At 37.4% G+C, this 6503-nt stretch overlaps 1 protein-coding gene across 1 annotated transcript in view; it reads right to left on the bottom strand.

Annotated features, from left to right (window-relative positions):
* Positions 1–1224: 1224 nt before the first annotated feature.
* Positions 1225–6503, bottom strand: part of LPCAT1 (lysophosphatidylcholine acyltransferase 1) — an 82152-nt gene continuing 76873 nt past the window's right edge. Inside the window, exon 15 of the mRNA XM_072998460.2 lies at positions 1225–2294. The gene's annotated coding sequence lies outside the window, so the exon portion shown is untranslated. The remainder of the gene's footprint in view (positions 2295–6503) is intronic.

Here is a 6503-nt window from a genome sequence, read left to right as displayed (position 1 = left end):
CAGTAGCATGTTGGACGCCTTCCAACCTGAGGGGCCCATCTTCTTGTGCCATATCGTTTAGCCTTTTGTTTCTGTTCATGGGATATTCTTGGCAAAGATACTGGAGTGGCTTGCCAATTCCTACTCCAGGTGGATTCCGTTTAGTCAGAACTCTCCACTATGTCCTGTCCATCTTGGGAGTCCCTGCATGGCGTAGCCCATAACTTCTCTGAGTTACTCAAGCCCCTTCGCCATGACAAAACAGCAATCCACAAAGGGGCACTGTGAATATGGGTGGATATAAATCCAGGAACATCACATGGAGTCAATCGTATATGCAGATTTTACTGTATTCCACTGATTTTGGTGAGATTGAAATGTATGTAAATAGGATTAACTGTTGGGTTAGATTATCCAGGACCACAGCCTGGACAGAAAGGGTCCATCCATTAAAATCTCAAAAAGCTGAAATCCCTGCATATCTATTGGTTGAAATCCAGTAGCAGAACTTAATACTGCATAAAGCAGATGATGTAATCTGCTGCAGTTGTTGTAAATTAAAAAATTCTCATTCCCCTCCAGGTTTCAAGGCTCCCTCAAAATTCATTTCGTCAAGGCAAAGCTATTGAGGTCCATGAGTTTCAGGGGAGAGAGTCTTTATTTTCTGAAAATCACCGCTGGTGGCATGAAAGTGGCAATTATAGGAAATTAAAAGATTTCTATCCCATACCTCCCATGCTTTCCTCCTTGACAAAAGGGATCCCAAGGGAGCCTCAGGGGAGGTAAAGCATACATTTTTTATTTACAAACAAAAAACAAAAAACCCACAAACTTTGTTGATGACATCATTAGACACACATAGCCTACACTCCACTACTAGATTTCAGCCATTATCAGATTGTCATGCTTCTGACTTTACAGTATTATCTATCATAGTGGTTCTTAACCTTTGTTACTCGGATGTTTTTGAACTGCAACTCCCAGAAACCCCAGCCAGCACAGTTGGTGGTGAAGGCTTCTGGGAGTTGCAGTCCAAAACTCCTGAGTAACCCAAGGTTAAGAACCAGTGAATTCTATCACATTTAAAAAAAACACAGAAGCCAGAGGTTCATCACTGCACCCTTTTGTCTCCACATTTACTGCTGGCCAGTCAAATGAGGTGGGGGAGGGGCAACAATCAAGCAGGCAAAATGAGCAGCTGTTCTATAATGTATAACTGAAAACTTGAAAGGAACCTCTTCAATCTTTTTTTAATAAACAAACACGAGATTTATTTAAAGGAAACCAGCATGTCTCATAACAGTAAATCATAAAAGCCATTATTATTTTGTTCCTTGGCTTGGTTCAGTTTATAGCACTTTACAATCAATAACAAAGACACAGACTTTCACTCACTTGACAGATACAAAAACAGATTGCTTGAAGTGAGGTATTTCCTTTAGGAAATTTGTGAGCAGTACTGATATCAGGTACAGTCAGACCGTATAAACTTGAGACAATGTACAAAAAAGTAACATTCTTTGAAAGATTATGTCAGTCAAGACAGCGAAATGAAGCATTTCATGACTGGAACATAACTATATTTGCACCGTTGGACTGGAGTGCAATGTCAACATGACATCATAGCTGGGGATGCTATTTTTATACAATATTTGGGTACACTGTCCTCATCTAGTGCACTTATTTGCCAGTACACCAAGTTTGGGGACTTGACTGTAGATCCATGTAGCTGATATCTGTTCCCGTTTGGACTATAGATAAAAGTCATTACTGTTATAATGAAAATAAGTATACACACAACAGTGAAAAAGGTACATTTGCATCAAAAATAATATTCATTCCAGGATTTTTAGCTTAATCAGTACAATATGTTGTGTGAACACAAAGATACAGCATCAGAAAACTGTCCCCAGAAATAGGCTAATTTCCCCCTCATTGAATACAGAATGTACTCAATTCAGTAGCACTGATTGCCATGGAATGTACAGCATTTATATAAGTGCTGGTAGTCAATTAATTCTCGCATTGAATAGCAGCATTAGGAATCCGTTACTATCATATCAGCAGAGATTGTTGGTCCAATACAGCACAATTCTATACATATTTACTCGGAAGTACATCTCTTTGGCTGATATCCTGTTGGTGCCTTACACCTCATAAGGCTGATGGCGGCAGTAGCAGCAGCTATTTTTTTCAGTAAACATTTCCGACTTCTGTCCTGAAGGTTCTATGGAAACCCTTTCATCATTAAAGGGATCCCCGGTTGTGGTGATTTCCAGTAATTGATGAAATTGATTCTATGGGAGCCCTGGGACCTTTGGGAGAGAAGTGGGACATCTTTAATTTCTGAAAAATTGCCACTGTACACATAATTAGGCTTATATGGTGTAAGTTACACCAACAAGGTCTCAGCCATTGAATTAGGGCTTATTCTTAAGTAAATGTGAATAGGAATGCAATTTTATGCTGTCTTCAGGCAGTGATCCAGATTGGGCATTGAAGTAGCAAAGTAATCACTGATTAGAGAGAAGAAATTTATCCCCAAATCTAGTTTTTTGTGTGTGTGTGTGTGTGTGTGTGTGTGTGTGTGTGTGTGTGTGTGTGTGTGTGTGTGTGTGTGTGTGTGTGTGTGTGTGTGTGTGTGTGTGTGTGTGTGTGTGTGTGTGTGTGTGTGTGTGTGTGTGTGTGTGTGTGTGTGTGTGTGTGTGTTTGACCTTGAGCTCAGAATACTCTTTTTAAATTTTTAAAACCACTTTAAAATTAATGGTTCAATGTTTTTGATTTCACCCACAAAATAAATCCCTGTCTGTAATGTAATATGTCAGCAATTACAAAAAGATATGGAAAATAGTCCTACTGCAATGGTCTTGGAGATAGTTTTAGTAAGTTACTGTAACTTAGAGGTCATAAAGTACGTCATACAAAGCTAGTAGATGTATAGGCTTACTGTTGTAGTTGCCTATTCTTGGTCCTTACGTTATAAACCTCAGAATGTGTTAAAGAGGAGCTAGTAACCTACTGAAGTTCCCATCAATAACAATTATAACTTTAAGGGGCTTTCCTCCCCTAAAAGTAATAATAGAAAAAGTGTACTGTAGTCCTAATGTAAACATGACACAGAACTCTTTACTAACAAGAGTGATCTGACCTTTTAAATATATCCTATTACTTGTGAAATTCCATACATATAAGAATATTCCAATTTCCTTTGTTTTAAAATCAGGACATTGAATCATAATGCTGGCTCATATACCTGCTCTCAAAGAAGTGCCCAGATTGATTTTCATAATAAGAGGCAAGATATGTAGAATATATGGACATTAGGAATATTCAAAGTTTCTTTACAGTTATTTTAGCATCTGAAATTGAACATTTTCTTTTTTGATAAGGGTTGAAATATGCATTTAAAAATCTCATTTACAGATAAGATGCTCTGAAATAATTTGCCAAGCTATATTCCTTCTAGAAGCTTGTCATCATGAGTGTTGTTAGCTTCAAGACTGGTCTCCTACATTGGGTGATTTTAGAAACATGAAGTGATGGTGGTATCTAAAGAGCTATTTCCAACACAAACTTTAAACACATATGGAACATTTTAAAAAGATGTTTACATACATAACATCCTTTCCTCCCCTGACACACTGGATGAAATCCTATTGCTTAATGGAGTAATTTGCCAGCAGAACAGGCCCACTATCCCACATGGATTTTAAGTCAGCTCCTCCACAAGTTCTACTAATGCAGTGGGCTTATTCCAGTTCTGACTTGTTCTAGAGTGCCTTATTCATGCCAAGCAACAGAGTTTCAGCCTTTATATCACATTCTCCCAGGTTCACAAAGCATATTTGCTAGATAGCACAGGGAGTGAAAGGAATGCTGATTGCAAGATTAAAGCCCAAGTCACCCTGGATTTATATGAAACTTGTTAAAAGTTACTTATATCCTGAGCTAAAGGCTCTGAAGATGACCTAAATCCCTAAATGATGGTGTGTTTAAAGGTAAAGAATTATAGCCTTGTATTTCATTTCACCATAGGTTCCCCCCCCCCTTTTTCCTACAAATGAGAATATGGATACCTAGAGGAGGAAGTTGTACGGCTTAAAAGAAGAGCTACTTATCGGAAAATGTCTTCCAAATGCTGGTTCCTGCATCTGCCTTATAATTCATGATAGTAGAACTTAGGACTACTGATTAGTTCCCAGGGCCATAGTGAATCATTACAGTAAGTAAAGAAACAAAGCCGGGAATCCTGTCGTGCCACTTAAAGTGTAATGAAATTTAGTGAAATATGTAGCAAAACCTTTGGCCATGCAGTAGCCCCAGTATTAAAATGCTTTCCACTTTTCCTGAATGTGTAAGGGATGCTGGTGTGAGTAGGAAGGTTGAACTTAAATTAGTACACAATAACCATTTAAAACCTTCCTATCTTGCAAATATGTTTTACTTGAAAAAAAAATTGGAGAGATTTACTCATGAGGCTTATGCTTTGATATAACTAAAAGAAAAGAAAGAATTTGGAGACATTTTACTCTGTGATAAACGACACCAAAAGCCTTTGGGTGTATTTGAAACCCTGACATGGAGAAGCAGCTCTGTTTAGATGCTATGTAACTGGCAGTGTCGACCCACAGATGAGGTGCTAGTCTTAACCAGTCAAATGAGAGTCTACATTAATTTTCCATGTTGTGGATCATGTTTATCTTGTTTACAGGCAATGACAGGAAGTAATGGCTATTTAGATGAAACCAGAGCTATAAGGTCAGCAGCAGCCTGAAAGGTCTGTAAGATCAGTAACATTTCATTGTTCACCTTCAATGCCAATAAGAAGTAAATAAATGAGGAGTGGCCAGGGAATTCTATGTACATTTCTTTAAGTACAGAAAGATTTGTGTTTAATTTATTAAGAAGCTAGTTGGTTCTTAAATAAATGCAGGATTCCTATGTTGTACTAAGATCTCTTGATTGGAAGGAAAAGCCAGCGAAAAATGAAAAGTAAAATTATTTGCTTATTTTTGTTAATTATTTGCTTACTTCTACTAATTAATTACTGTAAGGTAAAAGCCAATACATTTGTTTCCTCCAGATTTTTCTCAACTCTTCATTCATGGCAACATATATGACAATAATGAGAAAACATGATCACAGAAACCACTGAGAAAATGCAAACAACTTGACAGATAAGCCTTGTAGTTCAAGACTCTCAATCAAATCCATGTTTTTAAATTGATTCTAGATTGATTATGGCTTTTAAAAGAAAGACTATTGGTCATGTTTTCCTACCATATTACAGGTTGCTGTCATGAATCATCTTGGCACTTTATCTGGATGTTTATAACCTCAATTAGCAAGTGTCAAAAGAAGCAACAGGAAGACAAGAGAAGTGGAGATTTAATCCTTCTATTTTGTGAGATAATCTTCTTTATAAGTTGTTCACCTGGTTTGCTAATGTTCTTAGCAAGAAGCTTGAACAGGGAAGCAACATCACATCAGAATTTAAAACCAGGTGGAGTGAATCCTTTGTGGGATAAAGAAATGCAGATTCATAAAACAATATAGAGAGAAACTCTACAAGAATGCAGGGGAAAAATACCTGTTTTGGTACCTCAGTGGCCGACTGATGATTAATAATTTGCCAAACTATTACTTACCCTTGTGACTTTTCTTCGGACTAAGAAAGACTAAACCATAGTTGGTAATTCATCAGTACAAATTATTGACAAATGTAGGGTTCAAGTTACAATCTCTGGATGGTTCTGTATACCAAAAAGAGTTTAGTATACGACAGGTATCACCATGTGACAATATATAGTTTTTGCTTCTACCCAGATGTACTGAAGAAAGAGGCTCTACTAGTTCACAACCATGCTTTCTTAAAGTCTCAGAGGCCTACTGTAACTGGGATAATAAACTGACAGGTGATACAGCATTGAATTGACAGAGCAAGGGTCACGTGCAGTTATATTATGCACAGCAGAAGCAAGAGAATACAGATTGCATTTAACATTGAGACACTAGAGTCTGGAATTATCAAGGTCACAGTATCAGAATAAAGGCAAAAGTACCACCCTATTTCTACTTCACCAAATGAATGCTTACATGCCAATAACATGAAATATTCAAAGTTTTTTTTTTTTTTGCAGGCATTTCTCAATCTGAAGCAGAGTTGCTGAATTCTGTTTTTGAAAGCTGTTTCCCAAATTAAGGATATGAAAATAAGGAGGACTTCATCAGGATGATAAAAGTCTAGGTCAGAATGTGTGGCTCCCAAACAATCTTAAATTTTGATATGAAAATGTAAAAAACAAAACCAAAAACTCAGCAAATTCTCCACTAGATTTTTCGAGGGAAGAACTGAAGGAAGCCAGCAAAATATGCAGCAGGTGAAGGGAAAGAAATGTGATGAACTGTTGTTGTCCCATCATCTGACAGAGTTGGGAAACTGACATTGCAAATTGTCTGTCAGGAGGAAGGAATTCCTGCTTCTGTAACAAAACACAGGAGGTAAGGGTGAACAGGATACAGCC

This window comes from Pogona vitticeps, chromosome 4 (assembly GCF_051106095.1).
Source record: "Pogona vitticeps strain Pit_001003342236 chromosome 4, PviZW2.1, whole genome shotgun sequence".
In the NCBI taxonomy this organism is placed as follows: domain Eukaryota; kingdom Metazoa; phylum Chordata; class Lepidosauria; order Squamata; family Agamidae; genus Pogona; species Pogona vitticeps.
Note: the sequence above shows the minus strand (reverse complement) of the source record. Positions and strands in the feature narration are given on the sequence as shown.